We start from the raw sequence: 19,306 nt of genomic DNA on the forward strand, positions 1-19,306 counted from the left end.
CTTTCATGTCAGCAACTTTTGTCTGCATCTCAGGGCACATGAATATGTAGTCCAAAGCGCTGGCAGCTGACCCGTTTGTCCAAGTACGTTTCCCCGGCCTATCACCGGACGTGCGGCCGTTAATCATCTCAAGATCCCAAAAGGAAAACAATTGTAGCCAGCCCAACCCTTCCGCCTCCCTTTTCTCATGGGTCATTAGACAAGTTGTACTGAGGTTAGAGTTAGGTGATACAAAACCCTCCCGAATCATGTGGCAGTTGAAATCCCCCCATGACCGCCACTGCGGTATTACCAGGTTTCATTAACCAAGATGACATTAGGGCCTGTAATGCTTCTTGTAAGGATTCACTAGTAGTAGCTCCTGGTGGATTGTAGAGGTTAACAAGGAGAAACCTAAAAAAACAGCTTTCCTCTTCATACTTAACCTCCACTGCCATGAGGTAGTCCTCAAGTTCACAGTGGACCCTTCGGGAAACCATTGCGTTTACCACCCCAATGAGCAAACCGCCAAAAGGACGGCCCCTTGTGCCCCGTTTTGCAAAAGATTGATATACAACAAAACCATCCCATAGCAGAGGATCCATTGCCCAGGTTTCTTGAAGACAAATACAGCTATGTTTACAAAGAGTCAACGGAGCCCTCTGCCCTCAATAAGTGGGCAAAGCCTCTGCAATTCCAAGTGAGAAAAGAAAAGGCTCAATAATTGTGTAGAACCCCCGGGAGGGATTCCATTAGCCACTTTAGCACTTGTTGGACTTCAGCAAGTTCAAGATTTTTCACATCTGCTTGTTTAAGACAATTAAGCGCAGAAACTGGAGCTGCAGTGTCAGGGCAAATGTTAGGATCAACTTCATTCAGGTCCACATCAATGTCTAGGTCAGCAGCCCTAAGTTGTTCTTTGTATTACCTGTTCAACCGTGCTGTTGACAGAAAGGTACAATGTAAGGCAGAGACGTAAGGGTTCGGACCTGACAGAGGTTCTACAAACATAAAGTCATCTGATTTCAATACTCGAAGTTGGGGAATGCAATAGAGTCTGACTAATAGCTCAGATCGCGCAAGCCAAGTGTTTTTGCCACTCTGATAAAGGTTCTTAATGAGGCAGATGCGGTTCACATTGATGTCTTTAGGGTCATTCCCAGGTTCAGGATGTGCAGGCACCGATAGATTTCCCTCTTGTGCGGGTGCTGATGTTAGTTCAGTGACTACTGGTGAGCTAGGTTCCAGTTCTAGGTCCAATTATTTCAAAAGGTCCTCGTCCAAGTCTAAGTCTTTCAGAAAGTCCTTGTCCGCATCCAGGCTAATGGGTTTGTCTTCAGGCACCAACCAGCCAGCGAGGGAACCTTTGGCCGTTGGCGCCAATGCAGCTGTTCTGGCTAGTTTCTTCTTAGCTTTTTTTGAGCATATATCTAGCCCTGACCGTGGCTCAGCATTAGGGGGCAAGGCACTTATTTTGGATTTTTTATTTTTAAGTGCCTTCCTCGCCAGTCTACGTTGCTTCCGTGAGAAGAAAACGTAAGGACTTTGTGTCGTCTCAGGGTCAGCAGCATTCTCTTGGGGTGTATCGTGGACTCCAACACTAATTATGGTTTCTGATGGCTTAGCTACAGCGCCTTCCATATTATCCTGGTCTTCACTTCCTTCCACAATATGTAAGATGTCAGATAGATTAGCTTCCGCCTCTTCGCGAAGATGATCCTTCTGGTCTAGTGCCATGGTAAGGGTGTTGGTGTTAGGATACGACCTGACATTTGAAGTAAAATCTTGAGTGCAAATTGTAGGGCAGCAACTGATGACTGCAGTTCGGCAATCACGGTTGAGCCAGTATGTTGGCAGTCCAAATCCACGTCCTCTTTGTCTGGTGCATCCTCCATAGATGCCATTGCTAAGTTAGGGGAAGCAGATAAACGTCTGAAGTTATGTAGTCCAGGAGGAGTGTTCATATTGCTTATGCTATGGGGTAATGAGCCACTTATTATCGTCAGAGGGGTGTGAGATGCCATCCCTCTCTGGATATTTAGACACAGGTCTAAGAGGGAATTGTTATCAATGTCATCAAAATTGGTAGTATTCATTAGCGTGCTGCCATTAGAGCCTGGGACTGCGGTTTCTTCGATAGTAGTTGAGTTTGTTTCCGGAGGAGCATTTACTGGAAAGAACTCTGTGATGGCACCTTGGTCCACTGGCTTGGCGTATTTCGCCTTCTTCTTAGGCTTGCCACCCTTCGTGTGAGTCTCCATATTCCCCTTTACAGGTAGGGTCTTGGTTTTCCGCAGGTTGTAGCTCGAGTAGGACTTTTTCCCTTCCTGCATATCAGGGGAAGGAAGGAGGTCAACGGCCACCAAGGTTGTCTATTCAGAGGAAGGGAAACTTTCCCGTACAGGGTTAGATAATAAATATAAGGGTTAATGAGAGGTGGTTCTTATTCACTTCAACCTCGGGAAGATAGGAAAAGGTGAACCACAAGCCTCAGGGGCTGTCCAAGTAAGTCCTCACACCCAAAGACAGGAGAATTGGACGAAAGTCAAAGTATCGAGGCACCCAGGATCAAAGGCCAAAGCCCACAGTCTCCTGGTAGTGTGACCTATAGGTCAGGTTAAATGTGTCTTGCAACTTCTGCTCTAATGAGCCAAGAAGGTGCAGTAATACGAGGCCCAAATACTGCACCCCTAGACCACACAAACCAAAGTAAATAAGGGTTGCACACAACAAGGGTCAACAGGAAGCAGGGTCTCATCAGATATCAAGTATATAAAGTTATGTAACTTAGCACTATAGTTGTGCTACACTGACCAATTATTGTGCAAAATGCGTCAGGAGGAGAGGACACCTACTACAGAGTCAGGATTTTTTTATGGTTATGCTGCTGCTGGGGACTTGGCTGTCCTAGACAAGATTATAGAGGCAATCTGTGTTCCTGCAATTGAAAAAGTACAATAAAAAAAAAATTATAGATGTATTGACCGTACCAATATCTAAGCACTACACTATGCCAGTCAGCGCACATCCTCCCCTGCACACAAAAGGGACATAGCGTGCAGGGTCCTATCAGGAAATCACAAATGTTCCCTATAGGCCAGTCCACCCAGCTGGCAGAGAGAAGAGAGAGCAATCAGAGCACATACCTGACAACTTGACTCATACTAAGTAACATAGACAAAAAATGTATAGAGTGAAAGAAAGAGGATTAGCCTGTTATATTTGACCCTTTCTATTCCCTGCCTAGAATAGTAGAGAAGTCCAGCCTGCTGGCATTCCAATCATTTATCTATTACATAGATTCCGACACAGTACTGCTTAACCCTCTGAGCTATCTTTCGGAAACATCGAGTAATAGCCATTTAGCTTTTACTGCAGTTCGGGGACAGCACTGAAGTAGCAGCAGACTCAGCCGCGGCGGCCATGCCAGACTCAAGGCTTTATGGTGGCCCATGCAGGCGAAGGCATGGCACCACAGCAGGGATATACAAGAATGCCACTTTAAATCACTTCTATGGCAGTGGTGCATCCAAAGTACTGTTGGTAACGCAGTGATTTTAGTACACCAAGGGATGCACAGACTTGCTCTTTAGTAGATGGCAACCAGGGTAGCTCAGCAGGTTGGCAAACCGTTACTGGGATGTTAATATGCAAAATATAATTATGTGCATTGATATATTTAGCAAAACAATAAATAAAAAAACGAAATATAGGCAATAATCAAATTACTTTTTGCAATTACTAAAGGGAAATGCTATAACATGTGTGTGGCCAAGGGATGGGTTGTGCAACGTGTTGGGGTATTCCTCCCTCTGTAGTGAAAATCAAGAGTTGGCGCCCATGAACCCAGTGTAATTTCCTGGGGTATTCCTCCCTCTGTAGTGAAAATCAAGAGTTGGTGCCCATGAACCCAATGTAATTTTCTAATAAGCGTCAGCACAACTGAAGCATTTATTTGTGATTAGCCAGTTTGATAAACATAACATCTCTATGAATATAACCTGTGATAAAACAAGAAGCAAGGGGCACACAAATTACAGAGTTTTGGTGTGGTGCTCTTTAAAAAGAAAAAGTCTCAAAGAAAATGAGTGAACGCAAGTTTCAGCAGCGTTTCTGAGTTTGGAAATTATTTTTCCCCATGAACGTGTAAAATGCACATTTGAACAACAATGACGTGTCCAGCATTTAGAATGCCTGCTTTCAACAGTGATCTCACCCCACCTCCCACCACAATGATGTTCATGGCCCATTGATTCCCGTGGTGTCCCTTTCAGGGCAGAAGGAAACAAAACGGGATGAGCAAACAGAGCCAGGTAATACTTGACGACTGGGGACAGAGCACCACAAAGATTAGGTCACTGAGCCCCCAGCAAAGCTGGGGGCTTGGTGATGTCTTGTCATGGCTGAGGCAGGCTGGGTCCCGAGATCTGGCTAGACATCTGATGCCGGATCTCGGACCCAGCCAGAGCCGTCCCATGGACCAAAGGGGTGTCGAGGTAACAAGGTAGAGGGGCAACCAAAGCAGGGGGGTCGGTGTTGTACGATATCTGGCTGCCCCACAGCAGCTTGCTGGAGTCCAGCAATATGCCATGGGGGAGCCGGATATAGTACAACACCAGCAATGCGTGCTTCCATCCCTGCTCACCTCCTCTCCCCCGTGCCCCCCAAGGTGGGGGCACAGAGGGAGGCACAGGGGGACTAGCATTGCAGTGATCCAGACCCCTGCTCGCCTAGTTTCCCTGTGCGTTCGCAAGTTCACAGGGGTAGAGGGAAGCAGAGGGATCGGGAGCTTCCTGGCACCCCCTCCAACTGTGGTGTGGGGGGCTGAGCCGAGAAGCAGCATCCTTTACCAGGCAATTAGACGCTGGTGGCACTAGTAGGAAGTAACAACGTAGCCTGGATGCGCTCCAAATGCAGGAAAGCACACATCCAGGCTGCGTTTATTTCCTGTTTCATGGCCACGCACCCATCACATCGAGCATGTTCAGGTGGGGGGGGGGGGGGTCGGAGGCAGTTGACTAAGGGGAAAAAAAAGTATTTTCTCTCTTTTTCTCACCCCTTTGCACCACGTGCCCCGCAGATTTAAGACCTCTGTCTACAATATGGCCATTTAAGGCAAAATACTCCATTGTGATCTTGCTGGCAAGACTACATAGGAGTCGTCTGCATTTTCAGTGTATACTAGCATAGTATACATGAACATGGAGGCACCTAGTCAGAGAGACAACGCAGGGAAATGAAGGAGCTGTGTCCTATACAAACAGCGGAAGAAATGCCCAGGTGCAGGAAAATCAAGGAAGACATCCTGTGGTCTAAACAGACTGGCTGCACTGAGCGGTCAAGTTAGGCACATCTCCCTGCAATGAACACATCAGAGCCCCTTGCCTCGTCTAGAACCCTCCCTCCCCCCACAGCCGCTGCTCTTCATCGTTTAGGCCTCTCCCTGCCCCCGCGGCTGCTGCTCTTCATTCAGAGTAGCGGGCTGCCACCGCACTCAGTCCCCACTCCGGTGGCGGCACATATATCACCACCAGCGCAGGAGGGCTCGGCAGCCCGAGGCATCCAAGCCATACCTGCCTAACCTCCAGGTTTTCCCCGGAGACGCCAGGTTTTTAGCCACTTCTCCGGGTCTCCGGCGAAGACCCTGGAGTCTCTGGGTTTTCGCTGCGTGTCCCGTCCAATCCTCCATCCGAGTGGCTGCAAAAGACCACCAATCGGCAATCGGGTAGAGGTGTGGGCAGGACCAATAAGAAGACAGGCTGCACCAGACTTGAGCAAAATAAATGTAGAATACTGCTTTTGAAAGAAGAAAGCAGTATTACTGCGTTTATTTTGCTTAAGCTTTCATTATTTTTGACTAGTTTGCCAGAGCTCAAGTCAAGGGAACAGGGAACACGCAGGTGGACTGAGTCCACCCACTTTTTACTCTGGCCCCCCCCCCCCCCAGCTAAAGTGAACTCATAAATTAAAAACTGTAGGGATTAAACCACAGCCACAGCCATCAGGTTTGCAGGCTGGAAACCACCACTGCACTATATAACCTGATGGCAAACTAAGGTGAAATGTCGAATTTCGGTACTGCAAGTTCCATGGAAAACCTTTGTATTGGTTCTTGGAGTTTAAAACACATTTTAACGTTTTCAAAAACACTATTTGAAGAAAATATTGTCTCTTGGTTTTGTGTGTGTATTGATTTTATGGAATGCGAATGCCATTCGTCCTATGCAATTTGGGTGGTTATTAATTGCCAATTTAATTAAATGTATTGCATTCCACTGTAAAGTGAAAACTGCAAATTTTGACATGTGGGCGCAGTGTGTCGGCTTAGCCGTGTGCAAAGGGGCGGAGTCATGTGTGGTTGTGGGCAGACCATCTCAAGGTTTTTGATTTTCAAATGTAGGCAGGTATGATGCAAGCCAACGTGAGCCTGTGCAGAAAAAGAAGCAAGCAAGTGGCTGTGGTAAAACATTGGTTCGACATGGGTCTTAATTTCCAACTGCGTGAGGGCCAGACAAGGGTGAAGAAAATTGGCGTATAATTCGACTTACATAATCCGAATTAAAAAAACAAAAACATCTGCCTTGAAACTCCCTCTGCGTGCACGGCATGGCCATAAATCACTTCTGTTTGGGGCCGCGGTAGCAGGGGATGGGGATAATACTCACCAGCCAAGACAAAGATTGCCTGTTGCTGAAACCAAAATGGAAAAAACAAACCCACCGGCGCCTAAATATACCTGGCGCTTCGAAACACTTTCGAGATGCATAAGCGCCTAAAAAATACACAATAATAAAAAAAAAAAGAACTGTCTGTTCACAGCATACAGTACTCCCTCCTCAGTGATTCTCCTCCTAAGCACGTAGAAGTCCCACGTGACAACTTCGGAAATGCGTGAAATACGTTATGACGCTTCAAAGGTATTTCAGAAAGTGTCGGCAAACTTTTAAACAAACACACAATGCTATCGGGTCTCAAAGGACCTTTAAAAGTGTGATTGTTAATGAAAGCAATATAAGGTCCCCCTTTACGAAACACGATTCCAGGCAGCATCAGGTGAGGGCGTGCGATTTTATATGCATTGCTTTAACATCCATTACCTTAGACGTTCTCACCCCTTTTGTTGTTATATTGGTAAGAGGTACCCTTTTGCAACCTCTGGAAATGCACGTTGAAGCTGTAATTCGTTGTATTGTACTCATCACATGTTGAAATTAAAAAGTGTAAGTACGTGACTTTCTAAACATCTGGTTTTCAAATTACACAGGGCAGCTTCTTGTTGTTGTTGCTATCGTAGACACAGTAGCTGCTCTGAAGCTCATTCACGGTGCAATTCAGGGTCTGGAATGCTCGCAGACGCAGTAACTGCTGTGCAGCTACTACACAGACCCTGCTCTGGTGTAAGTGACTACATATCTAATAATACCTGTAGACTAATGCTCGCAGACGCAGTAACTGCTGTGCAGCTACTACACAGACTGCTCTGGTGTAAGTGACTACATATCTAATAATACCTGCAGACTAATGCTCGCAGACGCAGTAACTGCTGTGCAGCTACTACACAGACACAGTAACTGCTGTGCAGCTACTACCCAGACCCTGCTCTGGTGTAAGTGACTACATATCTAATAATACCTGCAGACTAATGCTCGCAGACGCAGTGACTGCTGTGCAGCTACCACAGAGACCCTGAATACATATGTAATCACTGCAGGCACAGGGCCTCATCACGAGTTAGGCGGTAACGCCGGTGCTAATAGCGCTGGCGCTATCTGCCCTACTGCCAAACCCACCAGCACTATTAGCGCTGGATCACAGGTTTGGCGGATTTGGAATTCCCCACTCAGCCCATTCGGGAATGCCCCATTCCCCATTGGGCTCATTGGGGAAATTTCACGCTCATACCGCCGGTGGATTTCCCGCCGGCGGTATGAGTGTGAATTTTCGGTGGATTTCCCCCCAGCTCGGAGCTGGGGAGAAATCCGCCGAAGCCCTGATTATGCGGACCCTTAAATCCCCCACCCCCTTGACAATAATCTTGAATTAGTTATGTCGTTTTTCTCGGGATCTGTAAAGATATTCCATAATACACAGCCACTTGGTCTAGAAATGTAATGGTATTCAATTGTGTGGTTCTCTTGCATGGCAACACCATCAAGTATCCACAATACGCGTCCACAATCGTACACGCATACTGACATCCTCTGCTGATTGGCATAGGACCAATATAATCGATCTGCCAAATGTGTCCAGGTAAAGAACCTTGTTTACCCCATATGTTATGTGGAATAGATCTGTTTTTGATGCTGACACACTGGACATTACAAAATGATTGTTTTGACCATGTCTAAAGGAATGTTAAATCCCCGATCTTGTGCCCTCCTCATGGTAGCCTTTTCTCTGAGGTGCCCACTTTTCTGGTGCGCCCATTTAGCATTCCCTTTCCCAATCATCTTCCTTAGACCTCGCATCCAAAGCTGACATTTTGGCATGCTCATCCGAAACAGAACTGAGCCAACGTTCTTTGTGTCTGTCGCACAGTGTGCCATCAACATGCTATACAGTCACAGTAGTATGCATCAACATGTCTTGCCACAGTTTTTTTCCCCATAATTCTTTCGCATGAATCGTCCTTCCATTCGTCTTCCAAGTTGGCAGCCACACAGCAAGAGCATTCGCAACGGACCATGAGTCATTATATTTAAACAGCCAGGTGCTTGTTTAATGCCTGATAAAAGGCATACAATTCTGCAAATTGACTACTCTTCCCTTTTCCCAATGTGGTCAATAATTTCTTTATTTTGGGATTGTATGCTACCGCCATCCAGTGTCATTCAGTTCCCACATACTTGGCTGTACCATCGGTGAACCATGTATGTTCAGTTTGTTCACTTTTCAATTCTCCATACAGGATTCCCCATTTTGATTGATTGATGGATTTATTTATTTATAGAGCGCTTTACACCAAGGCGCTGAGGAGATTCTCCGACCTTGCTCTCCTCCGAAGGTTCCAGATCAACCAACAGAACACAAGCCACTTGCTCATGATTTTGCAATTCCACCCTTTCCCGTTTTGGCACGATCTTGAATGTACCATTTCCATTTAATGAGTGTGTCCTATACGATGTGTTTTAGGAGAGCTAAAAACCCATTGCATAATCGGAATTTCCATCAGATCAATACATCATGAACCACCGTCATTTGCTCTGTATTTACTAGATCTCAATAACATGCCAACAACTGCTTTTCAAAAGGTGTGTATCGGTCACCTGTATCAGGTAATTTACGACTTCAAAATCCCAAGGCAACACGCTTTCGGTCCTGTTTTTGCCATAAACTACAGTTGGCATAGTTTATGATTTATATTTTATTTATATCGCGCTCATACACAAGTGTTTCAGAGCGTGACCAAGCAAAGGGAGGGGAACAAGGGAGAACAAAAACAACAATCTTACTAGGCCCAGTGACATTAAGAATGCGCAAGTGCATGGAAAAGGAAAAAGGGGGAAAGTGCGTGGAAAGGGGAGAAGTGGAAAGTGCGTAACAGAGGAGAGGAGAGAACAGAATAAATAAGTGCAATAAATAAATAAAGGCAGTGAAAAAGTGGTAGTGCAGCCGGCAAGTGCATAATTAGTCAGATGGAGAATATCTGATAAGTGCAGAAGAAGAATGGGGGCTTTATGGGTACAGATACAGATCCCAGTGCAAGGGGTGGCCCGGGGGCAGTGCAGGAGGGTTTCATGTGTTCATATCCCCGAAAAAGTTCGCCATACAAAAAATATCACCATATTTTTGCCGCAATATTAAGGCATGGAACCCACCCGCAACTCCCGTATCATTCTAAACGGAGCCCCTGCTCTCAAAAAACCCTAATATTATCCCCACTAAAAATATTGCCTTGGCTGTTCCCGATGACCATATATACCGCAATAATTTTGATGGGCATAATATTACCTGATACCTGCAGGAGGGAGGCAGGGTGAGCAGGTACCTGGGCCCAAAGGACAGAGGGTGGCCAGGTGCACAGAGTCTTGAGAGAAGAACAGATCAGCAGGGGAGAAGAGGGGCAGAAGCGAAGAGGAAGGTCTTGAGGTACTTCCGGAACCGGAGATGGTTCTCTTCAAGTTTCAGGGTGGCTGGAATGCTGTTCCAAAGGGAGGCCCTGGCTGAAGACCAAGATCTGCCCCCAGCTCGTTTCTTTGAAAAACAACTAACCCTGGGGAAGTTGGGAGTAGAGGAGCGAACGGCTGGAGAAGGGGAGGTATTTATGGAGGGATAGTTTAAGTTATTTTGGAGCCGGGCCCCAGAAAGCCTTGTGGTCAATGCAGAGGGTTTTAAATGTAATCCTTGCATCCATTGAGAGACAATGAAGGAATTTCAGAGCTGGAGAGATACGATCCCAGGGCTTAAGGCCAAGGACCAGTCTCGCAGTCCAGTTCGGGATTAGTTGTAAAGGGCGCAGAGTGGAGGCAAGTAGATTTAAAAAGAGGCTGTTAGTAGTCCGACCTAGAGAGAACAAGAGCTTGGAAGACAGTGAACTTCTGAGGGAAGGAGAGGAAAGGCAGAGTACCTCTGAAGAGGTGCAGTAGTAAGTTTGACTTTTTAGAGACGTCAGAGATGTGTGCAGAGAAAGGAAGTGTGGAGTCAAAGATGACCCTGAGATTCTTAGCCTCACAGGTAGGGGTAGGAGGAGGGCCGAAGGAGGCTGGCTAGAGAGTGAGGGGGAAGGATGGTGAAGGTATACCAATGAGGAGGATCTCGGTCTTGTTGGCATTTAGACAAGGATCATTGGCGGAACACCAATTTTGAATGGCGATTAGGCAATCAGAGATGAAGGAAGGAGAGGAGGTGTCTGAGGGAAGCCTGAAAATGAGCTGTCTTCAGCATAGCACTGTAAGTTTGAGCAGAAAATGGAAATGCAGTAAGCAAGAGTTGCCAGGTATTGGTTGAAAAGCCAGGGCGAGAGGTTAGACCCTTGGGGAACACTACAGGTAGAGAGGGAGATAGAGGATAGGAAGGACCCAAGTTGTACCTGGGAGGCTCGTTCAGAAAGGAGAGAAGTCAGCCAGAGCCTGATCGGTGATACCCAGGTTATCACAGAGACGATTGAGCAGGATGGTATGGTTGACCATGTCGAAAGCAGAGGAGAGATCAAGTAAGATGAGGATGGATGGAATGTTAGAGTCCAGGTTGGAGAACAGGTCTTCAGAGACAAATTCAATTCCACTTCGCCTGCCCTCAACGGGCACAAATCCAGCTCTCTCTGTATAGTATCTTTTGCGATCTGAAACACTTTCTCTTGTTCCTTTCTCCATTCAAAGCTATACTTTTTCTGGGTCACTTTTTGTAAAGGGGGGCAAGGATCTGCCCCAAATGTGGTATGTGCTGTTGCCAAAACCCAAGCCCTATGAACTGCTGAGCTTGTTTCTTATTCATGGGTGTACCAAATTCAATAATCCTGTTTAGCCGTGGCACCATTTCCTGATGCCCATTGTGCCACTGAATTCGTAGGAAAATCACTGTCTCTGCTAGACCTTGGGTTTATGCCTCGTTAATTTCTCAAACCCTCAATAATAATGCCTAGGTGCATATGCAGACTCTGTTCATCCATTCCCTGTATCAAAATGTCATCAATATATTGCGAAATCTGCACATCAGGTTTACAAATTATTTTATCCAAATGTTTGACCACCAGCCGGTGACAGTTTGTCGGACCATCCATTTATCCCATGGGTAAACGTTGAAACTTGTACTGCCTTCCATTTCAAGAAAATGCAAACTGCTCTTGACATTCCCCAATCGGCACAGTGAAGAACGCATTTGCCAAATCTATCACTGCGTACCAAGTTCCTTCGAACTTCTGTACCTTCTCAATCAAGGTAACCGCTTCTGGCACTGTGGGTATTAACGAAGGAGTATACGTATTCAAATCTCGATAATCCACAGTCCCCCTGTAGCTTGCGTCTGGCTTCTTGACATGCCAGACTGGATTTTTCCAAGCCGTGGTAACAGGTCGTAATACGCCTGCTTCCACATATCCCTTAATGGTGTCTGTGATCTCCTTCTGCCCTCCTAGAATACAATATGGTTTCATAGATACCTGTTTTGGAGCAAAGGGACCCTGCACGGGGGGCAGCTTCAACTTTCCCACAATGACTGGGGTACATGTCAATGCACTCACACCGAACTGATAGATTTTCCCTCCTAATCTTAGTGTCAATCCTTCCAAAATATCAAAACCGATGATGTATTCGGGTATGGGCACAATCAACACTTGATAAGTATCCCTTTTCAAATTACCAATTTTCATGTCAACTCTGGTCTGAACTGTGGGTCTCTCTTTCCCTCCCAACCCCATAATGGTAAAATGCCTGCCCTTAAATCTTGAAGGCTTCCCTTGTATCAATTAGGCCTCCACCCTGGTATCAATTAAGGCGCAAACCTCTTGAGTATTTCCCGATTGCCAAAATAACTTAAAATTCACATGAGGTCATCTGTCTACCTTAATCCGGGCAGCTCTTACTGGGGTTTGATGACAATCCTATTCATATTTTGAATGCGCGTATTTGGCCTCTGTCTCCAAGATCGCACTCGCAACTTTCCTCAAATCATCATAAGTCGGCAGGTAGGTTGGGGACATCCCCATGGATTCCTCATCCACCTTTTCTGCAGGAGGCATAGAAGGGACCTTACCCCCACTCTGCTTTTTCACATATTACCTCTTGACCTGTTTATTCCACTGTTTTCCTTCAAGCCATCTCTTTTTGTAGAGCTGGTACATTTCTCGAGTTTCAATGATCAATTCTTCCCATGGTACCCCATCTTTTAGTGGTGCCAAAACATATCTTTTCGGAACACCCAACAATTCTCTCTCTCTCTTTCTCTTTCTCTCCAGAGCAGTTTGAATGAGTGTATTTCAGGCGGAAACCCCCATATGTTCGGGATCCTCTACATGGATGGCTTCTTTCATGGCATGTTCCTGCAGCCTCTGAATTGCCTCTCATTGTGTACCACTTCTTCTCCATATGGGCCAGTCCGATGTAATCAGATACTTGCGATTACACCATTTGAGCAGCCAACTGTAAAATTATTGCAGCTCTCTCCCGTCCTCGTCATGAGGTGGTCCGGCCATCAATACTTCATGAATTTTGTGTTTCCAGTGACAATGGCAGAAATCTTGCAGCATCCGTCTTATCCACGAGGAGACCCGCTGCGCACCTATCGAATAATCTGACCATCCAAGTCAACAGAGGCTCGCCAGGCCTCTGTTTCAAATGATTAATGATCTCCCCAACCTCTTGCAGAGAATAATCCTCCAACGTTGTCAAATCCACCAACCCACCTCTGGGATTGTTCGGATTTGGCCCTGCTCGCCTACCCATGACTGAACAGTCACCTCTTTCTGACCAGGTTCTAGTTTGGATGGCACTTCCCTTTCTGACCCATTCTCTGAACTAGTACTGTCAACCATCTCCATCCTATTGATCAGAGTCCCAGTCAACCCCTGCAGAGGCGATCACGGTTGCTACCATGCAGATATTCACCCTCCCTCTTCTCTTTCGATATTTATACCGAGTAACTCTCACAGCAGCTCACTCAGCTACTGCTTGATATGTATCTTCCTTGTCATGATACTTCATTTGAAGCTGTTGCATTAGCACAATCTGTTCCTCACCCGCCAGCTCCTTTTCCAACCTTATGGGCCTGCTCTTGCAGTTCTATGTTCTGTTGATGTATCCTTCTAAATGCATGCAACAAAATCCACCCTTGTCTACCAAAGTCGGAACACTCCTTTCCCGTCTCCATGGGTACCTGTTGCAGGCACCCTGCTACCTCGGCTGGACTCGCCTCTCCCAGTATCGTGTCAGAGGTCTCACTCAAACCTGCCCCACACGCCCCCAAGTATGGGTCAATTTATCATATGGACTCTTGGTTTACCCTGGGATAGTCACCTCAGGACAGTCTCTGCCTGCAGAGCTTCCTTTTTTCCTAAACAGGGAACTCATGTTGTCAATGAATACTTGATGTCCCTACCATTAATACCCTAAACCACACTCCATTTACCACAAAAAATTGCCTTTGAGTCCAAACTCAAAATTTGCAGGGCTCTTTGGCATCACCACCAGCATCAAATACCCTGCTCACAGCGCCAAATATTTTGCTTTTCTGTCACATGTATCAACACCAGGACCGCTTACCAGTCTACATGGACCAAAAGTTCTTGGACTCAGGCAAGCAATAAGACACACTTGGACTCATAATTAGCATATAACAGGCCCGTTACAGGCCGTTTATTCACAGTTCATAAATACACATCTAAATAAAATGAAAGGAATTGGTTATACATAGACGCACAACTATAGGACAATATACCTCACTGTTAGTGTAGTTGCAGGAGAGAACTTCTTCTCGCCACAAACAACACTACCCAGTCCCAAGGCAGGTAGGCAGAGAGATCACATATCCTAACGGGGCCTGGAGCAGAGCGTTCTCCCTCTCAGCAAGACTTCCTCACCCGGGATTCCAACTCTAACCCACCATCAGTATAATTCTCCTCTTATTGCGGTACAAATCCCCGCCCCTCTTAGGTTGCCAACTGTCCCCCGTCGAAGGACAGACAGCAAGCACGGAAGGGAAAGAGTGGAAAAATCTTGTTAGTAGTGGAAAAACCCAGTTTGTTTCCCGCATGCTCGTTCCCAGCACCCCTTATCAATGCACCTGCACATCTCTGACTCCCTTCTTGACGTGCCCTTGAGTGCACAGTATGCCAACTATCCTCCATAATGAACTCCTCTGCTTCCAAATATTAACATTGCAACTGTGGCAGAACTCATGTCAGGTAATTGAGCTCACAGAAAAAGACTTCCATTGCAGTTATCAAAGTAAATGTCCAAAATAGACACGCACCATGTTTTCTTAGCTCACTTCTGCACACACTTTACAACTCTCCACACCAGCTAATACCATGAGTTCCCCATGAGGGCCCCTGTCTTGCTACGGTACATGTTTGCAGGTCTATCCACCTTGGGTCGCCACAACACCTCGTCCATCTGCGAGCCCACCACCGCTTTGTCCATTCGACACCAGACCTTCCCGCGATCGCCCCTGAACCAATCCCAGCTCACTCTTATTTAGCTACAAGGAAATGGAGGTGGAAGTTTGGCCCTCAAGGCCCTCCTTTGCTTCTGTGAAACATTAGCATCTGCAGAAGATGGAACCTGGTTCACTTGTGGTTCCAAATAAATGACCCCACATGTTTTTGGATGGTCCTGAAGAAACCTTGTGGCTCCACCACTGGCAGGGCCATGAAACAGTATAGGATTCTTGGCAAAATCACCATTTGAAGGGCATTTATCCTCCCCATCCAGGATATTGATAAGGCCGCCCATTCCACCAGCAGATGGTGAAGCTTTTCCACAGTAAAGAGCACCTATAGAACCAGTAATCTGGACCCCCAAATATCTAATGCCGTTTGTGTCCACCTAGAGTGTACTATACCCCGCAATTCCTGAATCTTTTCTGAGAGGGCAGTCGCGTTTAGTAACTCTGACTCGTGCATCTATTTTTAAAACTGCCACCTCCCCAAAGAGAAGAAATTCCCATCAGATCCCTGGAAATGAGGTTTCTGGTTCTGCGATCAAGAGGAGCATGTCATCGTTAAACGCTGAGATTCGGTTCCTCACCCACAATGGGAATCCCTCTAATATCCGTGGATGTCCCAATGCTGGCCAAGAGCGGATCCAGGTGGATGGCACATAAGAGCGGGTAGAGTGGGCAACCCTGCTTAGTGCCTCATGAGACTGTGATCCTCTGTGAAAGTTGATTGCCAGGCGCAAGGAGGGAGTTTGGTTGTTAGCTCTTACCAATGAAAGGAATTTAGAACCGAATCCCATAACCTCCTGTTATGGAAGAGCAATGGCCATTCGACACGGTTGAATGCCTTCTCAGCATCCAACGCTTTTATACTGCAAGGGTTCTAGGTTTTATTTACTTTTTCAATCAGATGACAGACCCGCCGAATGTTATTCGAGGTCTGCCTATGCCCAATAAATCCTGAGTGGTTGGGATCAGTCAGTTTGGGGAGGAGTTTATCCAGGCGTGACTCCAGAACCTTGGTGTAGATCGTTGCCTAGATTAATAAGGGCAATCGGCCGGTACAAATCGCATGGTGACATCCTTACCCGGCTTTGGGAGCAGCACAATCTTGGCTTCTTCCATTGTCTGGGTGCTGCACCCTGCCCCCGCTGTCCCCCTATAAAGAGTTGAAGAGTACCTTTCTAAAGGTTTTGTAGAGGTGTGCTGGAAAGCAGCCCGGGCCCAGAGCTTTTCCTGATGGCAAGGCAGCTATAGCTGCCCTTACTTCTTCGGGAGTAATGTCTCCCTCAAGTACTTGTGGAGTGATCTTATGAAGAGGCACCAGGACAGGTATTCCCTTTTGGGCTCCCTACGCAGGGCAATCTGTGTACAGGTAAGAATAACATTGTGTGAAGACCAAAATGATGTCCAGTAAAGCAGTGCTTTCTTGTCCCCTCCCCCTCCCCCACAACCCACAACCTTTATTAATATCCGCCTTATTGGCTTTCACACAATACCTCTGTTGGAGGTAAGGCAATGAGCGCTCTGCAAAACATCTAATTGGCCCCTAATCAGCTGATATTCCCTTTGCAGTGTACTCCCAGCGTTATTTGCCACTTGAGCCATTATTTGTTTGTTTAGTTTCCAATTCATCCTGTAAGAGACCTAGTTGTTTGTCCCTCTGGCACTTCATCGCGATGAGCTCCCCCCTCAAAGTAGCCTTAAACGTGTCGCACACAACCTGGCCCTGTACACCCTCTGTTGCGTTAAGTGCAAAGTAATCCAAGATTGTATTCTTTATCTCTTCACATAGGACTCCATCATTATGGCTTTTGGAGCTTTCACCGCCATAGGCCAGGTTCGTTCTGCCCCATATTTAAGGTAATCGTTATAGTAGCACCCCCCCCCCCGCTCCTCTGTTTCCTCCAGCCATCTACCAACACCATTTGGGCCATGTGTTAATTCAAGCAGGTAGATGGAGCCACCTGGTTGTGAAACACCCTTGCGCTCCTGTCGTCTCTTGGATCCCAGGCCAGATTAAAGTCATCTACCAAAAAGTCTCCAATTTGGCCAGAGACTCCTGCAAGAACCCATCTTGCCCCTTATTGGGGACGTAGTTTGCTGCCACTGTATATGTCCCCCTCTCCCATTGGATTAAGTAAATAAGGGTACCTGAAATACTGCCGGTCCTCCAAGTAAGTAACATGAAACAATAATACAATGGACCTCGGCAAATGAGATTGGAGACACACTTACATAAACGAGTTCAACGTGACTAGTATCACAAAATATATATTTTTATTGACACAAATTTAACAAAAACTCCAGTGTTTGTTCATGAAACACACCTTCTATTTTACAATAATCTACCCTGAATGTTGGTCCAGTTTATTAGCCATCCTGTTCGACAAGATCTTGGAACATGGAATAATCCCCCACTCATGGCAATCTGCAATACTCGTCCCTATATTCAAAAAGGGAAATAGATTAGATCCTAATTACTATAGGTTAAATTATCTGTTAGATGCTACAGGAAAATTATTTGCATCCTTACTATTGAGTGAAATGCAGAAATGGTTGGATAACGCCAACATTCTGTATAAATTTCAGTGTGGATTTAGGTGAGAATATTCCACGACTCACAATCTCGCTGTGATGGACATCTTACGCACTAGAGCGCTCCCCCAAGGAGCAGCCTCCAGTTTATGCATTGTATATAGATTTTAAGGCAGCATTCAATTCCATCCCCAGAGACCGTCTGTGGCTCAAATTAGAAACCATTGGGTGCCCAAAGGGATTAATATACTACCTCAGACTCCTCCACCATAATACTACGGTCAGGCTCAAATTAGATCAAGAAGGGCATCTGACTAATATGGTTTACTAAAATAGGGGAGTAAAACAAGGGTGTGTCACTGCACCATTGGTCTATAACCTATATGTGCATGACATACCGGTAGTAATTGAGGCTGCCCCCCTAAAATTGGAGATTCTCATTGTGCTGTGTTAGCCTATGCAGATGACTTGGTACTGCTGGACAATACCATAAGAAGATCTGCTATAGCACTATGGGAGTATGCCAACAACAACGGGCTGACGATTAAACTTGACAAAACCCAGTCATCAGATACACTCACAAAAGAGTCAGTCTGGTTAACCTCATGGTGGGCAACACAAGCATAGAATACACACTATGTTATTGATACCTGTGGATTGAATCCGAACCACATGGTGACTATAACGCATGCAGACAAACGCGTATTACCAAAGCCGCACAAGTGTCTGCCCATATGGCTAGTTTTTCCTACAAACGGGGGGGATTCACAATGTCGGCTACGCAGCACTTGGACATCCAAGTGTTCTCTCCAATGATCACCTACGGCTAGAGGCACTATGGACTTCGGATCTGGCTTGGCTCCAGGTTATCTAAGGAAAATTCTGGCGTTGGATCCTGGGATTACCGCCTGGAGTCCCAATGGCCCTTATAAGGCTTGAGATCAGTCTCCTCTTCTTAAAAGCTACTGTCTTTAAAAAAAGAGAGCAGACTTTTTCCTGAGGACGACTGACGGCTCCACAAACCCATTATTGATAACTATCCGACAGGAACTTGGTAAAAGCTGCACCACTAGCTCACTGTATGAGCCCATGATTGAATTCCTAACAGAGATAGGATGGAATCATAGAGGAACTAGCTACTCAAACACAGTGCAAAATGCGCTCCATAAACGGGTAGCCTTATGGGACTGGTTAGAAAATTATGCCCATTTGAGCAAGCTAAAGAGATAAGTTTGTCCCATCACAGACACTATGACTTCATGAAGCCCCAGGCATACCTAAATCTCTGCCCAGCAATAAGACTCGGGCGATTCATCATCTTGCTAAGACTAGAACAACTCCCCACTAGGATGAACTTGGGAAGTAGAGCAAAAATACTGATAGAAGATCGAATTTGTCGACTCAGCAAACAAACAGAAACCCCTGAGACTGCTAGACATTTATTAACTAAATGCCATGTCATGACCAAACCCATCCAGGCAATGTTAGCCAAACATGTACATAATTTTAGAAACCATTGGCGATCGATCTTTTTGGCAATACTGCATAAACTCTGGGAATATGTGCCTATTAGTGGCTTTATATAACCTATGGACAAGGATTGAATTTAAATTGGGCCCTCTGCTATAAAGTGTGATCCAAAAAAACATGCTAATTGTGACTGAAGATAACTTGAGTGGAGTATCAGCATAACTTATTA

The 19,306-nt window shown here is 46.0% G+C and overlaps 1 protein-coding gene and 1 long non-coding RNA gene across 3 annotated transcripts in view; one reads left to right on the forward strand and one right to left on the reverse strand.

Moving 5' to 3' along the window:
• The window catches only part of LOC138583237 (uncharacterized), a 46,083-nt gene extending 39,239 nt beyond the window's left edge, over nt 1-6,844 (reverse strand). For both annotated transcript variants that reach the window (XR_011305189.1, XR_011305190.1), the window contains exon 1: nt 6,645-6,844. This is a non-coding gene — a long non-coding RNA (uncharacterized lncRNA). The remainder of the gene's footprint in view (nt 1-6,644) is intronic.
• A 57-nt stretch (nt 6,845-6,901) lies between these two features.
• The window catches only part of ANAPC11 (anaphase promoting complex subunit 11), an 88,081-nt gene continuing 75,676 nt past the window's right edge, over nt 6,902-19,306 (forward strand). The window contains exon 1 of the mRNA XM_069655297.1: nt 6,902-7,032. The gene's annotated coding sequence lies outside the window, so the exon portion shown is untranslated. The remainder of the gene's footprint in view (nt 7,033-19,306) is intronic.

Source organism: Ambystoma mexicanum, chromosome 3q (genome assembly GCF_040938575.1).
Source record: "Ambystoma mexicanum isolate Mex_15411 chromosome 3q, UKY_AmexF1_1, whole genome shotgun sequence".
Lineage (NCBI taxonomy): Eukaryota > Metazoa > Chordata > Amphibia > Caudata > Ambystomatidae > Ambystoma > Ambystoma mexicanum.